The sequence below is a fragment of the Lycium ferocissimum genome, chromosome 8 (genome assembly GCF_029784015.1).
Source record: "Lycium ferocissimum isolate CSIRO_LF1 chromosome 8, AGI_CSIRO_Lferr_CH_V1, whole genome shotgun sequence".
NCBI classification, from domain to species: domain Eukaryota; kingdom Viridiplantae; phylum Streptophyta; class Magnoliopsida; order Solanales; family Solanaceae; genus Lycium; species Lycium ferocissimum.
In genome coordinates this window covers 57,470,648-57,491,241 of record NC_081349.1, presented here as the reverse complement: position 1 = coordinate 57,491,241, position 20,594 = coordinate 57,470,648, and the positions used below count along the sequence as shown (strand labels likewise).

Here is a 20,594-nt window from a genome sequence, read left to right as displayed (position 1 = left end):
TATGTGTTTGATCTATGGATGTATGACTTAATAACAAGACACTAGAAACTCTTTTCTAGATCTTGTCCAACTCTGGCCAGAGATTCCCAAGTCATAATCCCACGAGATCCCAAAAGACGTATGCTCCCTATACTGAGAGTGACTGATCCCATCTTGATCCACTCATTACCTTCGATATACACTTTCCTACCCGCAAAACACCTCGTGAACATCCATATATGATGCACCTAAGGTGAATCAACGCATAGGTTGGTGTATATAAGATACTATGCTGATCTCAGGTCTAAGGATCACTTGCACAACCTCTATATGAGTACTTCCTTATTGACAAGCTAGTAGGGCATCCATTAAGGTTTTCTCATACGGGTCAATCCAGTGAACTTATTCTCTAATGAGCACCCACATTCTTGCATTAGTGTCACACATACGTGTAGCTATGAGATCAACCACCTTCTCTATTGAGCATACATAGAATGTGCTAATCTAACCGGTTTATCAATACCCTTTCTCGATAAACCATAACGACGCTTTCAAGGCATCGAGGTCTCATTGGTATGATTGCTATCAAAACCCTCAAATATATTGCCCTAATCCAAGGCTTTCTTCATCGTCTACAAGCAATATAAACAAGACGCAGCAAGACGATGTAGATTGCCTTTATTATAATTATGCATAGAATGATAATATTTGTTACATAAATATCCCTATCACATCTCTATGTGATTGGCTGAGGGCATATTTCCAACAATCCCCACTTACACTAAAGCCAATCACCTTTATACTGAATGCCCATGATTTCTAGATGATTTTTGAATTGCTGTTGTGACAAAGCCTTAGTGAATGGGTCCGCAATTTTGTTCTTGGTGCAACTCTCTCTAGAGTCACATCACCTGGTCCAACGATCTCTCTCAAGAGATGGAAGCATCTCAAAATATGCTTGGACTTCTGGTGAGACCTTAGTTCCTTTGCTTGAACAACTGCCCCAGTATTGTCACAATACAGAGAAACTGGTAGTGCTATTCTAGGAATTACTCTAAGCTCACTGATAAACTTCTTCATCCAGACTACTTCTTTAGTGGCTTCACTTGTAGCGATGTATTCTGCCTCAGTTGTTGAGTCAGCTACTATCGGCTGCGTAATACTCCTGTCACGACCCAGCCCCGTGGGCCGTGACTGGTGTCCTACTTGGACACCCATACGTACCTACCTGTCAGATCCGATATACCAACCGGCTAACTCCATTTAAACATACATAAATTCATACGGATATAAGGTGCATCGCACGAACATACATATACGTATATACATACCGAAACCCGTACGTGTCGTTAGTAGCTATTATGTCAGACAAAATCGTATATCACACATACCTACCGGACAGTGACAACCCACAAACCCACAAACATGTCTGCAGACCTCTAACATACAGAACAAAATCAGAAGACGGGACAGGGCCCCGCCATACCCAAGTGATCATATATACAGAACAAACAGACAACACCAATCAACAACAATAATCAACTAAAATCGCTTACTAACATAGTTAGTCTTCTTTCTTCATAAAGCAACAACTTCCACACTAACTTCACATTTTCAAACTAATATCAATATTTTCATACTCATTTACTCATTCAAGACCATCAAATACAATTCAAGAGCATTTCACATTATTTCACCGATTATACCAAAGTTTCACCGAAACCATAATTCGTTCAAAACTTCCAACTTCCAACATAACCTTCCATAACATATTTTCGCCTTTCAATTCCATTAGCAACCATCATAACTTACATCTTACAATTCATTTCCATAATTACATAACTATAATAAAATCACATAAATTTCTCATAACAAACATACAACCAACTTCAACACCAACTTAACTCATTAAACCTTCTATTTACTTCATAATACCATAACAACATAATTAACATACTAAACAAAATTAATTCATTCCATTTCAATTCTTCCATAACTCACGGCCCATTTCTATATTCCTAACTTCACCCTAACTCATCCAACTTCATTTGCAACATGAATTCCACAACAACCACAACTATAATACAACACAAAATTCAACATAACTTCCATGCACAACCATGCACACACACACACGGCCTTATGTATATATACACACCACAATTCACAATTCCATGCTTTTCATTCGATTCCACATACCATAACATATGTATAACCTTCTATAACATAATAAAAACATGAAATCCTTACCTTTCCTCCAAGTCCTCACTTGCCAAGAGAAGCTCTTTCTTGCCTTGAAAATTATACCAACTTGGAGAGCACTCGAGCTTGTTACTAATTCAAGAAGAACCAAATTTTTGAATCAAAAATCAAAGCTCCAAGAATTTTTTTCCTCTTTTTTCTTTCTTTCTTTTTTCTCACGAGCCGAATGGCCTTTTTTTTTTTTTTCTTGGTTTTTCTTTTGTTTTCTTGAACATTCTATGGCTAAAGATCATTCTTATAATTAATTTGCACATGCAAAAATTAATAAAACTTGGGTTGGGCCTTGGCTTATAGCCGGCCACCCTCCAAAAATTGGGCCTCAATTTCCTTATTTTTTTGAGCCCAATAAGTCATGAATCTAAATTTGTAATTTCCGAAACAAATTTCCAAAATTCCAAATTTGCCCTTAGGCCTTCTCCGGTGTTTTCACGTTCAAACTCCCACATCCGCCACACACCTACTAAGAAAAATTCAAACATGGCCTTCTTTCTCATAATTCACAATTATTTCGAATTTTTCGATTATGCAAAAAGACGGGATGTAACATCCTCCCCCCCTTTAAAACATTCGTCCTCGAATGTTAATTTAACCTCATGGTAAATCAAAATCAGTCGGGGAGGGCTACTTGCCACTTACATACTTGCACTTGATTGAAGAACTTGCAAAGGCCTTCATTTTCCAACTTCATCCATCTTTCTTCGATATCACTTTTTATCGGGTTACTCGCACAATCTCAAATCGGACCAACGGCGTACGAGTCTTGATCGAGAACCGGAGATCAAACTCGGTGTCAAACGGAAAGTTAGTTCCGTAACGAAGCGTAAAGGTGCAACAAACGAGAATCGTATTCGACGATTATCTTAAGCGATTCAACATCGGAGCGTACGTACAAAGATATCGAATGGGTCCATAATCATAGTCGACATAAATCCGTAGTCGAATCGTACACATAGAAATAGGTCGCACATGACCGTAATCGGAGTCGTACGTATAGAAATTTATCGGACCGCTTTGAAATCGAGTCCGACGTATAGACACATATACCGTACGTTCCCGCAATCGAGGTCGGATGTACGTACGTATGTCGCATGTATCCGCGATCGTGCGTACATACGTAAATATATCGAAGAGTCATATCGAGTCGATGTACAGAGATTTATCGAGATGATTTGAAGTCGAATCGTACGCACCAAAGTATATCGGTCGAATTATGATCGGAGTTGGACGTACGGATATATATTAAACAAAAACGTGATCGATTCGAAAGCACGGATTATGAGTATGTAACTCCACCGAAAGCGTGGGGCGCGAGAAATATAGCGTATTAATCGCGATCGAATCGAACTACCTTTACTATACTCCGAGACTTACGTAAATTTCCTTGTCATCCTACTTACAAACATTTCCAATCGCTATTCAAATTTGCTTTGATTTCGGAAATCGTCGCTCTTCATTCTTCTCCGATCTCGTCGTTCACTCGGTAACCTTTTTTAAGATCTCTAATCACTCCACATACTCAAATTCCACTTAAGTTACCCCAAATCCTCATTTAGTCTCCATATCCATATTTGCGAAAAATTCTCGACGTACTTCCCAGGGGGGTCACCCATCCTGTGATTGCTCGTCTCAAAGACGCTTAACTTCAAAACTTCTATTCATTCTGATGCGTTATCGGTAATATCACTGCGTCAATCGCCTCACACGATCTTTGCCACGTAACTTAGGGCAGTTCAGCGCCTTAATAAAATTTTTTCAGAAATTTTCGTAGCGGGTCCCACCCCGGTCCAAACTACACAATTATGCAACAAATACACATATATAGAACAAATTTCAATAAATACTCGTATACCTGTGGACGAGCTGCCCCGATCTAGTAAGCTATGAGCGAGGGGCGCTCCTCCTCGTCACCCACCTCGTCCGAATCCGAGGGGTATAGGGGGAATCCGGCGACTCGGTTCACCGATGACCGGGATATGGGGGAATATGGCGTAACGCCCGGCGAAGAAGCCGGCGGAACATAGTGCTCCACCGTAGGAGCGACCGGCACAATGTCGGGGAGCTCCTCTCTCGGTGCCCCCGCTCCATACTCGGACGGATCCGTGTCGTAGTCGCTCTCCTGGGATCCTCCTCATCGGGGGTCGCGGACGTTGTCCGGAGGGATCGTCGCGCAGATCCTCCGAAGGATCGGTCTCGATCGAATAGCGGGGCTCCAACACCCGATACTCGGCCCGAGAACCGACATTCTCGGGGCCTTGGCACCCCCATCACCCTCATCGGCCGCCTCTTCATCTTTATCAACCTACAATCACCTGCAAGGAGGGTCAGAAATAATCTCCCAAAATACCGACGCGGATGCTCTTTTCGGAGCCTCGCTGTAAACACAAAGAATTCGTTGGGGGGAACCATTCTAACAATACAGCTCTATCGCACGATCTAAGATTTCAACAAAAGGTAACATAACATCCTAGATGTCCTGTAGCCTCCTGTTTATAGATGTGGGGCCCAACACACCGATAAACAAGACTCTACTAGACACGGCCTGCAGACATTCCGAGAACCGACCGCTCTGATACCACTTTTGTCACGACCCGACCAGTGGGATCGGTGTCCTACTTGGACACCCATACGTACCTACATAATCGATCCGTCGATCCGATATACCAACCGCTAACTCCATTTAAACATACATAAATTCATACGAGATATAAGGTGTGCATCGCACGAACATACATATACGTATATACATACCGAAACACGTCGAATAATGTTTAGATTCGCGTTAGGGCTATTATGTCAGACAAAATCGTATATCACACATACCTACTCGGACAGTGACAACCCACAAACCCACAAACATGTCTCACGATTTTCGACCTCTAACATACGAACGAGACCGAAGACGGACGGGGGCCCCGCCATACCCAAGTGATCATATATACAGAACAAACAGACAACACCAATCAACAACAATAATCAACTAAAATCGCTTACTAACATAGTTAGTCTTCTTTCTTCATAAAGCAACAACTTCCACACTAACTTCACATTTTCAAACTAATATCAATATTTTCATACTCATTTACTCATTCAAGACCATCAAATACAATTCAAGAGCATTTCACATTATTTCACCGATTATACCAAAGTTTCACCGAAACCATAATTCGTTCAAAACTTCCAACTTCCAACATAACCTTCCATAACATATTTTCGCCTTTCAATTCCATTAGCAACCATCATAACTTACATCTTACAATTCATTTCCATAATTACATAACTATAATAAAATCACATAAATTTCTCATAACAAACATACAACCAACTTCAACACCAACTTAACTCATTAAACCTTCTATTTACTTCATAATACCATAACAACATAATTAACATACTAAACAAAATTAATTCATTCCATTTCAATTCTTCCATAACTCACGGCCCATTTCTATATTCCTAACTTCACCCTAACTCATCCAACTCTCATTTGCAACATGAATTCCACAACAACCACAACTATAATACAACACAAAATTCAACATAACTTCCATGCACAACCATGCACACACACACGGCCTTATGTATATATACACACCACAATTCACAATTCCATGCTTTTCATTCGATTCCACATACCATAACATATGTATAACCTTCTATAACATAATAAAAACATGAAATCCTTACCTTTCCTCCAAGTCCTCACTTGCCAAGAGAAGCTCTTTCCTTGCCTTGAAAATTATACCAACTTGGAGAGCACCTTGAGCTTGTTACTAATTCAAGAAGAACCAAATTTTTGAATCAAAAACCAAAGCTCCAAGAATTTTTTTCCCTCTTTTTCTTTCTTTCTTTTTCTCACGGCCGAATGGCCTTTTCTTTTTTTCTCTTGATTTTTCTTTTGTTTTCTTGAATCTTCTAAGGCTAAGGATCACTTATATAATTAATTTGCACATGCAAAAATTAATAAAACTTGGGTTGGGCCTTGGCTTATAGCCGGCCACCCTCCAAAAATTGGGCCTCAATTTCCTTATTTTTTTGAGCCCAATAAGTCATGAATCTAAATTTGTAATTTAAACAAATTTCCAAAATTCCAAATTTGCCCTTAGGCCTTCTCCGGTGTTTTCACGTTCAAACTCCCACATCCGCCACACACCTACTAAGAAAAATTCAAACATGGCCTTCTTTCTCATAATTCACAATTATTTCGAATTTTTCGATTATGCAAAAAGACGGGATGTAACAACTCCTCCAACTAACTGCACCTCCATTTAGGATAAAAATAAATCCTGATTTGAATCGGCTATCATCTGGGTCAGATTAAAAACTTAAATCTGTATATCCTTCAAGTTTTAATTCTGAACCAACCCCGTAGATGAGGAAAGCATCTTTTGCTCTTCTCAAGTACTTTAATATGGTCTTTACTGCTTTCCAGTTCTCCTCACCGGGGTTAGCCTGAAATCTACTTACTACCCCAAGGGAAAAGCAATATCATGTCTAGTACATAGCATGATATACATGATAGATCCTACAACTAAAGCGTAAGGAATATTACTCATCCTCACTCTCTCCTCAGATGCCTTTGGGTACATTGTCTTGGGGAGACAAATGCCGTGTCTAGAAGGCAAGCAACCTCTCTTACTTTCTGCCATGCTGAACTGATTGTCTATGTACCTCTATTGGGACAAGCATAACATCCGTTTTTAATCTATCCCTATAGATCCTCATTCCGGTGAAAAATGATACTTCTCTCATATCCTTCATGCAGAATTTTTGTGATAGCCAAGTTTTAACCTTTTGAAGCACTGGGATTTCATTCCCTATTAGCAGAATATCTTCCACGTATAATACCAAAAATACTATCACGCTTCCACTAGCCCACTTATATATACAAGGGTCATCTGGATTTCTTTCGAACCTATATGACTCGTTATTTCATCAAATCAGATATTTCAACTCCTGGATGGTTGCTTTAAATCATAAATGGATGCTTGCATACTTGATTTGTCTGCCGCGAATGACAACCCTCAGGCTGGACCATATATAGTTCTTCTTCAAGGTTTCCATTATGAAAATAAGTTTTAACATCCATTTGCCATATTTCATAATCGTGATATGAAGCTATAACAAGCATAATCCGAGTAGATTTGAGCATAGCTACAGGAGAAAATATTTCTTCATAATCTATTCCTTGTAACTGCCTATAGCCCTTAGCTACATGCCTGGCCTTACAGGTTTCCACCTTGCCATGGCATCCAATCTTCTTTTTTGAACACCCTTTTGCATCTTATCGGGATCACACCCTCGGGAGGATCAACCAAGTTCCAAACTTGATTCGCCTACATGGAGTCCATCTCTGATTTGATTGCCTCAATCCATTTTTTAGAGTCAGTACTCTTTATTGTCTCATCGTAGGTTGAGGGATCATCATTCTTAATGATATCCGTTTCTTTGTCATTTTCAACAACAAGCCCGTAGTACCTTTCGGGTTGCCTACGGTTCCTTTGTGACCTACGGGGAGTTGGAATTATTTCATGGCTCTTTTGAGTGTCAACTTGTGACTCTTGGACCTTTTCTTGGGTCAAAGGCTTAGACATAAATTGTTGGCCATGGATCTCATCCAATTCAATTTTCCTCCGACTAGCCTTTTCAAGGATGAACTATTCTTCCAAGAAGTTAACATGTCTACCAACAAAGATCTTTTGTTCAGTAGAGTGGTAGAAATAGTATCCCTTCGTTTCTTTGGGATAACCCATGAATATACATCTATCTTATTTGGGAGCAGTTTTATATGATTCAAGTCTTTTTACATAGGCAGGACATCCCCAGATCTTAACATATTTAAGACATGAATTTCGTTCAGTCCATATCTCATATGGTGTGGTTGAAACAGATTTTGTGGGAATCCTATTCAATATATAGGTGGCACAATCTAAGGCATATCCCCAGAATCATATTAGAAGGTCGGTAAAAGACATCATGGATCGTACCATATCCAATAAGGTACGATTCCGCCTCTCGACAACTCCATTTAGTTGAGGGGTAACTGGAGGTGTCCATTGTGAGAGAATTCCATTCTCTTTGAGATAGTCGAGAAAATCATTGCATAAGTATTCTCCTCCGTAATCTGATCTAAAAGTTTAATACCTTCTCCAATTTGTTTCTCAACCTCACTTCGGTATTCCTTAAACTTTTCAATGGTTTCAGATTTGTGTTACATAAGATACACATATTCATACATAGACTTATCTTCTGTGAATGTCACAAAATAGGAATACCTCCTCTAGCTTGAGTTGTTATTGGTCCGCATACATCTGAATGTATAAGGCCTAATAATTCACTTGCCCTTTTCTCCATGTCTAAAGAAAAGAGATTTGGTCATCTTGCCCATAAGAAATGATTCACAGGTTGTATAAGGCGTGTAAACAAAAGGGTCCAAATAACCCTCCTTATGCAACTCATTAATTCTTGTCTCATTGACATGACCCAAGTGGCAATGCCAGAGGTAAGTGAGGTTAACATTATCTCTTTTCCGTTTAGCACTAATATGATTAATATTTTCAATGTCACTCTTAACATCCAAGAATAAAACACCATCTTTTGTAAAATAATTGCCGTAAACTACACCAGAATGATGCAATGAGCAACTATTGCTTTAAACATTCAAATCATAACCTTGTTCACATAACAAGGAAAATAATATAATATTTTACACACATTCTAGTACATAATAAACATTGTTTAGTTCTACAAACTTGTTAGAAGGCAACAAAAGATAGACATTTCCTACAGTTAAGGCAACAACTTTTGCACCATGGGCAACTCGAAGCTCCACTAGACCTTTAGCCAGTTTTCTACTTCTGCTCTAACACTTGTAGAGAATTACATATATGAGCATCACATGCGGTATCAAATACCCATGAGAAGTAGAATGATGTATAGAAAATTAAATTTAATCATAAAAATATCCGAGGAAGAAGCAACATTTGCATCTTTCTTCTTGCTTTCATGATAGGCTTTGCAGTTCCTCATCCAATGAAATTCCTTCCCACAGTAGTGACAAGCTCCTTTAGTTTTCACACAGTTGGGCTCGGTCAACTTATTCAAATCCATTAAATCGCGCAGTGATACAGAGGATGCCATTTTTGTAGTAAACCTACATAAATTCAAACAACATATAAATGAACATTCATTGTATGGTAAAAAAATCTATATTAGGTAGGAATTTATTAATATGGTTCTCCCACTATTTTTCTCATTCCTCATTACCCTCTTAAGAGAATGGGAGCCCTGTTGGAAGGCTTCCTAGCAGGCATCAAGATCTCATTAGTTTCACCAAGACCTTGGCTTTGGCACAACAAATCTTGATGAACAATAGGTAAGGAACTCTTTCCCAATTATATCATATATAACTCTTGATGGTCTCTTTTGCTTCTTAGTCTCATAGTCTTGACTTTGGCACAACAAACTATAAGGCCAAGCTAAGTTATACCCACCATTTCATTAATATAAGAATGTAATAATGCACTAAGAAAGTTTTCATGAATGACTGGAGGGATCATATATAGTCCCACTTAAAACCAGACTCCTTAGGCAATATATTAGCCTTGTTGACAAAACTTTCGAAGATACGTTAATGCATCCCACCCTTGGCTTTGACACAACAAAGTGAGTCATTCAAAATTTCATATTAATTTCCCATGTTTTAAAGAGATAGGTTTAGGTCTTGGCTTTGGCACAACAAACTCATGTCCAGGGTCCAGTACATTACTATCCCTAAATGGTGGGAGGCACGGGTGATATTCTTAATATCTATCACCGTATTTAACTTAATTTTTGTGTGAGAGAGTTTTCAATTTTACTAGGTCTCACGTATGTCATGACATCACATGCAATACAATAATCAATAAGGATCCATGCATGATGAATAAAACATTCATTCACACATCTTTATGAATGGATATTTCAAACAAGATAACTAACATTCATGTTAGTTTTGCAATACCAATCGAGCTATATGTTGTGTTCTTGATCATAAATCTGATAAAAAAAATTTATCAAAAATATTTTGGTCAAAACTGGAAAAAACGAAATCGAGGCAGCAATCCAAAATCAAAATACAGTTTTGCGTCACTTTAGTAAAACAGTCATAATTCCTAATTGGATTGTCGAAATCAGGCATAGTTAATTTTGTTAGAAACTATATTCATAGCTACAACATAAATAATTTTCAGATTTTAACTCCACATAGATTAGATCAGTTCTTTCTCTAAAGTTGGACCAAAAAAAAAAAAATCTCAAAATTCATTTCGGCCAAATTTGCATTCGAGCAAAGTTTCTAAAAATCTTTCTTTGATCAAGACACACATTAGCTAGACTTAGAAACATCTAAATTGAAAATCAAACATGCATTTATATGTATCTAGTGAGAATGGCTCTGATACCACTTGAAGGAAACGTTGGATCGAACAAAACAATTGAAGCATGTAATTTTTTTTTTTTTAATTTTTTTATTTTATTTTTACAATGAACCAACTTTCCGACCAAGGATCTTTCTCATGAAATTACATCTAAATTATAAAATAGAGAAGAAGTGTACCAAACAACTCCTTTGCTCCTTAAACTTGTTGAAGTTGATGTTTCCCTTATCTCCTAGGAGCCCAAGTGTCTTCCCTCCAAAGCTAGTCCACCAAGATCCTTTGGATATTTCCCGCACTAATATGTAAAAAGACTATAACTAAGTAGAGAGAGTATCGTGTATCTCATACAAGAGATGAAAAACTTAAGTAAAGACTTATGTTGGATATTTCCAATTAAGACTCTCTTATATAGGGCTCAAAGACTTACATGCAAATAGACACTTTTCAAGTCTCAAGAACATGTGTCTTTCTACAAAGACAAGTGCTCTTAGACTTCAAGACAAGTATCTAGACAAGTGTCTTCTTAATAAGACAAGTGTGTAGTCTTTATGACACATGTAATATCTTTTATATTACATTATTTTTCTCTCTTTGTAGTAATTTTCCACTTGGGTCATCTAGCCCATTTTAATGGTTCAACAAGCCCATTGTGAAATTACACAAATATTAGCCCATGAAATATTCCATATATTTCAAAGTCTATTCTTTTATTTTAAGTCGCATAGAAAATATTAATTAGGTTCTAGCCAAACAAAATTATTTCCCAAGACTTCTTTAAGTCTTTTAGACAGTATCTAATTGAATCTTATACGGTGTGACCCTTTGGGATCCCATTCAAAGCTGCACATGGACTACTACCCGATCAACATTTGATTGATAGTCAATACAAATAATTTGTCAACTCTTTGATATAATAATTTGTTCCAATTAATCAATTAACTCTTTAATTGATTAAACCAATTAGAAGAACTCTTTCTTTCTTATTGTGTTAGTCCAATGATCTAGATTACTGTCTAGCAACAGGTTAAGACCCCCAGTGACCTAAGACATGGTGGAGATACCAAAATCCCTTCCGCGGTAGGTTAACGTGCAATTCAATCCTTCATGTCATACATCCCGGATGAGCTAAGGGAATGGATATTGTCAATCCCAAATTCTCATCTCTATGTTTTTGATCTATGGATGTATGACTTAATAACAAGACACTAGAAACTCTTTTCTAGATCTTGTCCAACTCTGGCTCGAGATTCCCAGGTCATAATCCCACGAGATCACATAGGATGTATATTCCCTATACCAAGAGAGATTAATCCCATCTTGATCCACTCATTATCTTCAATATACACTTTCCTACTTGCAAAACACCTAGTGAACATCTATACATGATGCGCCTAAGGTAAATCAACGCATAGGTTGGTGCATATAAGATACTATGGTGATCTCAGGTCTAAGGATCACTTGCGCAACCTCCACATGAGTACTTCCTTATTGACAAGCTAGCAGGGTATTCACTAAGGTTTCCTCATACGGGTTAAGCCAGTGAACTCATTCTCTAATGAGACACACATTCTTGCATTAGTGTCACACAAACCATTGTCTATTAGATAAACCACCCTCTCCATTGAGCATACATAGAATATATAGTCTAACCGGTTTACCGATACCCTTTCACGAAAAACCATAACGACCAGGGATGTTTAAGATTTGGGCTTTTGAGGCATCGAGGTCTCATTGTTATGATCGCTATCAAAACCCTAAAATCCATTACCCTAATCAAAGGGTTTCATCATTGTAACGACCCGCCTGGTCGTTATTGGACCTTTCGCAGCCCGTGTATGAAAAACCAAGTTTCTTGTTATAGAATTAGTCCACAGGGAAGTTTTACGTGTATTTTGAATCGTGAGTAAATTGGTGGGAGTTATAACATTGTGGGCCCGGATAGGACTGCTTCGCCGCAGCGGTCCAGGCACCGCCATAGCGAACAAGTAGAGTGCTGCAGTGGTCCGAGCAGACCAGATCCAGTTAAAAACCTTATTTCATGATTTAATCCCACTATTCCACCAAACCTTCTTCTAAGCCGTTACTGGGGAGAATTCCTGGGCAGAGAGCCTGGAGGTTTGAGTAAGGTAACCCTTCCTATCCTTCCTTTCATTATCTTTCTACAGGTAATTCCTCACTGCAAGGTTTAACCTCCGGATGATAATAAACATGGAGTTCTTGAATGAGAAATATGAAGGCAGGAATAGTCAACTATCGAATCTAGATTAATGCGCATGATTTATTTTGACTCTTGTTATGGAAATTCATGCTACTCCTAGACTTCCCCGTCATGGTCTCCGAATTTGGAAGCAAAGGAGAAAGACTCTGTGATTGTTCATGGCAGCTACTTGGCCTTGAGGTAGGTTATGATTTACTTGAGTTAGACTTGGATTAGTGAGTCGTATATATATATTATAGAATGGATGGGAGAAAGCATGATTAGGTTTTCGAACACGGAGTTTGGTTAGACCTTAGATATATTGGTATTCATTGTTGCATTACGTGGGTTTGTCGCCATTGAGGGAGTAGTTGAACCAAGGTGAATAATTGTTATGCTTGAGGGGATATGGTGGCGTTTATGTTCTTAGAGCGATTAAGTTAGAAGGTGTGGATTCGCATACGTACTGAGTTGATCAATATAGAACTTGTTATACTATTAGGAGGGTTGACTTGTGTGGTAATTGCATGTGTCTTCATTAGAGTATTCATGTCGTAATTTAGCAGATTTGATATCTGTGTGATTAATGAGCGGGGTTATTTGGGTCTTGTTATGACTTACGGCATGATGCCTTGTGATCTTGATATTGATATTGTTGATCGATCATATTTCATATTCTTGATGAACGGGAAATATGGGAAATACACATTGTGATGAGAAACAGAACATATATATACGAAAAGACACGTTTAACTAGGGGTGAGGATGTGGCCTAGTTAAGGGCGCGTGATCAGAGGTCAGTTTCAGAGCGAGTGGTACATGGACACCATGGGTCCCCTGCAGGTCATGGCTATTTGGGCAAACAATACCGTTTAGCATGTGTGTACGGATGTGATACTATTATTATTATTGCGTTGCATTGATTTGGTCTTATATTATCATTGTGTTTGGTTGGTGACTGGACTTATCATATCTCTGTGATTGGTTGATGGCGGGTCCTGTTGATGATGTTATTTGGTTATGGGCGTTTGTGTTTACGTGTAACTTCATGGCTCCATTGACTAACGAGGGAAAGTGACGTTGTAGTGATTTCATTCGGCATGGTCCAGGTTTGAAAGTATGGTTGAGATATAGTGTGGGTTGTATTGCTTTTACTTAGTTTTACTTGTTATTGATAAGTGACTGTTGGCTAATGTCTGATATGGGTTGTCGTGCGGTTGTGTGTGTTTGTCAAAATTACGAGTTTGTAAGGCAAGGAGGGAAAAGGTAAGAATTAGTGATCCCACTTAGTGTCGGTTGATGTGGAGGTTGAGGTCTATCCTTTATAATTATTGTGGTTTAGTTGGTCCAGGAGCCTGTCTTGAATGTAATTTTTATTGTCCATTGGTCCTTAATTCGTAGTGTTGCTTGACATGGTAATGGGATATAAACATGTTTATGTAAGAACTGTTAAGTATGGGTAGGACTTAAAAAGGGCGAGCGACTATACCTATCTGTTTATTCTATTTGATTTTATATCGTATTATGATGCTTACCAGTACGTGTGGTGTACTCATACTACTCATGCTACATCCTTTTCGGGTGTAGATGTGTTTGAGGTTATTGCTGAAGGTTTCATAGATTGGAGTGGTGGACATCTTCCTACAGCTCCTCTGCATCTCGTCCCAAGGTAGAAGTTGGGTCATTGTATTTTAATCTATTCCTCATTATTGTAGAAGCTCCTGTACACGTCTAGACTAGGTCCCGTGAAATTGTAAGCTCTAATTTTATAAAGAGTGTCATTTATGTTTTCTCAAGTAATGCTTATGATTATCTACTATTGGATGGAAAAATGAGTTTTAATATTGGGTTGGTTGGTGAGGGTTCGCCGACTAGGAGGTAATCAGGTAGGTGGCCGCACGATCCGTAATTTGGGTCGTGATAGTTGGTATCAGAGCCCTAGATTACTGGCCTCACGAGGACAAAATCAATGTCTAGTAGAGTCTCGTGGTGTGATACGATAATGTCCATACCGATCCACGAGAGGCTATGGGGCATTTAGGAAACTTCCTTTCTTTCTTTCCCATCGTGCTATCTCAGTCAGTCTCATCTCTAAGTTGAATCCAATTGAAATCTGGATGATCCCAATTGGTATCTCGACGAGTCCAATTGGTATCTGGTCGATTCCAATTGGTTGTCTAGCGGTGTCATCCTATCGATGATCTCTGAATTATGTGTGTATGTTACATTTGTATACAACGAGTTTCCTGTGTTGTAAATCCTGTTGGGCAGTAGAAAAATGCCCACTGACTCAGACCCTTCGCCGCAGTAGTGTATGCACCGCCATAGCGAGACTTAGTCCGCCACAACGGACCTTTACATTTTGATTTCCTCGCTGCTATAACAGACCAAAATTCTTTGTTTCACATTTTCTCAACTTGTACAATTCTTGTAAAACTCAGAGGAAACCAGAAACTCCAAACACAACTACTTCATAAAAGCACCTAGCCCAACTAGGGTGAAGGCCATTCAGTACCAAAACACAATTATCCAAAAACAAGGGGAAATTATTTGAAACATCCAACCAAAACAAATAAACCATTGTTTGAAACAGAGGCCTTACACGGGCAATGAAAAACTATGCCTAAAAAAAGGGGGGGGGGGGGGGAGGGAGTGACACCTAGGCCACCGCCTTGCCTCGGCTCGTCACCTCCTGACCACCATTTTCAGAGCGGTCAGAAGAGTCACTATCGAGCCCGAATCGGCTAAAATAGGAGAACTGCTGGGTGTCATCCTTGGTCACCTTAGGGTCCAAATCCTTTAAAAGTCACTTGACGCCCTTGCATATTCGGGCAAACAGCTTGTCCCCAGACCACCTCTTTTGCTTCTCCTTCTCGAGGTCCGCTCGAAGGCTTCCCTGGGTCTTAGCCATATAACTATAGATGCCCTGCAAAGTGTCTACCGACTCCTACATCTTTGTCTGAGCATCCATGTATTCTCCACCTCGTCCGGAGTGAAGCCACTCCATCTAGTAGCGGCATTAGATGAACTAGCCTCCATGGAAGGCCGGGATAAGCCTAATATCAGACTCTTTATGGCCGCCATTTCAGTCTCAATTCGCTCGAAAGGTCCCTGAGCGGGAGGATCTGAAGTGCCAGCCCCATATCTACCCTCTTTCTAATCATCATCGTCATCAGCATTAGAGACAAGCTTTCTTTTTTTGTTTCGGCTTTTTGACCCCTTCACCCATAGTGGATCAAAGTCAACAGCTGTGTTGACCATGTTATCAGTAGGCTCCCAAGGCACCTGGGCCCGCCTCCACAGCAAGGTAATAAGGGAAGGGAACATCAAACTCGGACCCGGCTTGGACAGAAAAGCCTTCCACTCTAGGATCACCTACCTCCCCACATTCACCGGCACCCCATCCATTATACAAGCCACCACAAATGCTCGGGGATGGGTAACATCAGTAGTGTTACTCGAGGGGCGAATTCGGCGAGACACAAGGTTCAGCCACCTGCGAGCGTCAGCTGAAAAGTAGTGACTTTTAATTCTGGTCTGGCTATTAGCCCAAGTGATCTTACACCTTTTGTTCTCCGGAACCAGCATAGATACCATCCAAGGACCATTATCGTCGTGGTCTTTGGCAATCATCTCATCATCCGGGATGTTGTCTAGCTCATAGATGGCATTAATCACCTCGGCCCCAATTTTCACCCTGACCTCTCGAATCAGGATCTCCGGCTCCGGAGATGACCAATCCACCATAGGGAGCATAGCGTAAAACTCTCGGACCCAATTAGGATTGCATCTACCGAGGTCCTCAACCAATTTGTGCCATCCCAAAGCTTGTAGGCGGTTGTAAAACTACGAGGCATACTCATCCACCTCGTCCATAACAAAGCCCCGATCAACCAACAACTCTTTGCTTTGTTGCTCCATGTAGTGCCTTTTGCTTTGGGGAGTGGAAACTTTTTCATAGGTGGGAGCTTCTTCGTGTTGGGCCATTTGTCAGAGGAAAAGTAAGCACTTACGCAATGAAACCATGTTAGTTGGTATTGTATCTCAATTGATCTGAAATTAGATGTAGGACAGACTAAAGAAGACCAACACAAGGAAAAGAAAATCAACCCAGGTGTGCAGTGTGTAGTATTTCAATTCTGTTACTGCAGCCCCGCTGCAGCGATGACTACATTGCGGTAGTGAGCCCACTACGGCGAGCCCGCGAACCGCTACTGTAAAAAATCCACTTTCCTTTAGTCCGCGCCAGCGAAAACGATTCTGCTGCAGCGGACCCGTCTTCCCCAGCTAGAAAACCCTGTTTTCCCCTAAAAATGGCTTCTCAAATTTTGACCCAATTTCTACAGATTTCGACATAGATCGGGTAATATGTTAACATGCATGTTGTTTACACCCCATGAAACATATTTTTAACAACAAATAGACCCGTAAATTCAAGCATTATCGAAAAACTCTTCTACAAGTGCCCCACTACCCCAACAAGGTTTCACCCCCAAATATCCAGTAAATCCAAAGCAATGAACAATTTTGTGACTTTGCGAACGTCAATAACATGATGCAATTAAAGATATCCCTTCCCCAAGTGGTCAAAACCCTTGTCCCACACAAAGAAACCAAGTTCTTGCTATACCCAACCATTTAGACATGAAAATTTTGAATTAGAGACCTCTAAATCATTTTCTAGAGTTGGGGTGAGAGCGATACATACCTTGAAATAGAAAAATCTTGGGAGTATTGCCAAGAAATCTGATCCTTGTCGTTTGCACCAAAGTTTGACTTTTCTTGTGAATTATGAAGTGTATTGGGTGAATGGGGTGTGGAGGGGTTTAAATAGGAGTGCAGAGGGGAAGAGGGGGTTAGAGGAGTGAATGAGAGGGGAAAATAGTGGGATGTGGGGGAGTGAATCAGCTAAGGGGGGAGTATAATGGTTAGAAAGGTGGGATGAACCACCCCTTAAACTTCCTGAGCAGTTTCGCTGCAGCGGTTCTGCACCGCTATAGCGGTACCGCTATGGCGAGAACCTCATCACTGCAAGCGATGTGTGAAATTCCTGGGATCTCGCCCCCGTGGTCCTGAGCTGCGGTAGCGGCTCATCGTCCCTTCCTTCTAATTGTATAGTTTCGTCCATACCATGCGCTTCAAGTCTGCCTCCCAAAAGTTGTGTGTGCTTCCTTATGTGGCCCAGTAGTATCAAAAGGGTACAGTACTCAGTCCTTTCCCTAGCTCGGTTTTTTTCTTCGGATATCTTCGGATAGTATGAAGTATTAGCGTCCGTTAGCAATTAGCCTCGAGTGCAAACTCGAACTAATTTTTCGTCGGTGCGCTAAGGCCTCAGATAAAAAGTTGTATCACGATTTTGGTGTGAACTCCGTTGACGTTATAGCACTCAGAAGGACATGACCGTCTAATTCCATGCCACTCTAGGCCGTTCGGGGATGAATGGTAGTTTAACTGGTATCTGATGTAATGACCTGCCTGGTCGTTATTGGACCATCCGCAGCCCGTGTATGAAGAAACAAGTTTCTTGTTATAAAATTAGTCCACGGGGAAGTTTTATGTGTAATTTTAATCGTGAGCAAATTGGTGGGAGTTAAAATGTTATGGGCCCGGATAGGACCTCTTCGCCGTAGCGGTCCAGGCACCGCCGTAGCGAGTCTGCCATAGCGGACAAGCAGAGCGCTTGTTACACCTCAATTTTTTTTTCGATGATGCATAGTGAATAGGCTAACGAAGAGCACGAAGTACATGGTGTTTCGATAAGTAAGAATTAGCATTTGATGACCTTAAGTAAGATTTCAAAGACATTCGATGTTAGACGAGAAAGTTGCCAAGAGAAGGCAATGTACACGATAGGTAACGGACGAGAATTATGAATAATGAGTGGATGACGACTTAATGATGTTTTGGGGAAGATTTATAACGCCCCTTAGATTGTTAATGAGGTGATAAACAAGTGTTAAGAAGGTTCCATAAGGATTGGAGATCAAACGAAGTGACGAGAACAAGATTAGTGGACTGATGGATTATACGGCTCATTATACGGATCGTATAATGTTATACGAACCGTATAATGTTATACGGACCGTAGAACCATCACAGTGAAGGTCCCTCACTAGTGGGATTATACGGTCAGTTATACGGATCGTATAAATTTATACGGACCGTATAATGGTCACAGAGGCGAGTGAATGAAAGGTCCATTTCATGGTCACTTATACGGACCGTATAAGTTATACAGACCGTATAAGTGTCCGTATAATGTCCCGACAGATCAGATTTTTGGAGTTATTAAAAAGAGGACCAAGTTCATTATTTCATTTCCACATTCCACACCTTCTCTCTAGAACTCTCTAGAACATTTCTCCCACACAAATTCAAGAGATATTAGTGATCATCTACATCAAACTAAGTGAATCAAGTGTAAGAAACCCATTAAAGTTCATCCAAAACAAGAAATCCAAGTGAAGGTGAAACTAGAGTTTTTCTCAAGTGAAGTGTTTGCACCCAAGGTTCATCCCTACACCATCTAAGGTAAGTTTTATGACATTTCCTTGTTATTTAAGGTATTTGAAAGTTGAAACACTTGGATTATATAAGGAAATAGGAAATGGGTCATGAATGTGGGAATAATGTCACTTTTGAGTAAAAGTTTGGATTGAGTTATGATTCTTGATAAATTATGATTATAATCATGTTATAAATGATATTGCGAGCATGGAATAGACCTTGTATATGAATGGACAAAATTGTGTGATATGACTATGAACATGGATGAATTGAAGTGAATTGAGAATTAAGGATAATGTAGTTGAATAAAGGCTATTGTGATGATATTGTGAAAATTATTATTGATGTTTGGGAGTTGATATATGATATGGAGGAAGTCGTATAAATAAAGGAGATGCTGTCCAATTTTCCCTAGCTTTAGTCATGAATGCTAAGCTATCAATTCTCTAATGTTAGTATGCACTCTAATGAAGGTAGAAACGTGAGCATTGAAGAAGCACCTGCAAGTGATAGAATAGTTGAACGGAAAGGTATGTAAGGCTAACCCTTCTTTCATAAGGCATGGTTCTTTGGCCAAATATCTATCCTTCTATGAGCTTACGATATTCTCTAATGATCCTATTTCTAAAAGCTACTAAGCTTATGATTCTAGATATGATACGATTGTACTAAGTTCCTTATACGATGAGAACTCCTTTAAGGATAAATGTAATGAATGACGATAGTAAAAAGGCTAAAGATGCTTATGAGCTTATATGAATATGTGCCCATGTGTGGCTATTATGAAACCCCGTGCTTATATGCCCAGGTAGAATATAGTAGATATGTATATATGTAATGCGCGCGCACCACTGCGGTTGGGTACAGATAACACTGAGCCTTGTTAGGGCCAGGTATGTGTGACACTGAGCCTTGTTAGGGCCAGGTATGTGTGACACTGAGCCTTGGTAGGGCCAGGTATGTGAAACACCGAACCTTCGTGGTCGGGTATGCTATATAAATGCTATATATATGACATCAATATGAGTACGAATATGCTAAGTATATGTAAATGTTATGTAAAGGCTATGTATATGCAATGTATACGAGATGTAAATGATATGGATATGAGTATGAATGGAAATATGAATACGAATACGAAAAATGGATGCGAAAGGTAAATGAGTACGGATATGGATGTATGTACACGGATACGCAATAGAAATGGAATGTCCCTATGGAAAGCAAGTAAGTGC

The 20,594-nt window shown here is 39.7% G+C and overlaps 1 long non-coding RNA gene across 1 annotated transcript; it reads right to left on the bottom strand.

Moving 5' to 3' along the window:
• Positions 1-8,867: 8,867 nt before the first annotated feature.
• On the bottom strand, positions 8,868-11,021 carry LOC132068764 (uncharacterized). The gene is made up of 2 exons (XR_009417497.1): positions 10,835-11,021; positions 8,868-9,391 (listed from the first exon to the last, which is right to left on the bottom strand). It is a non-coding gene; the product is annotated as an uncharacterized LOC132068764 (long non-coding RNA).
• Positions 11,022-20,594: the final 9,573 nt, after the last annotated feature.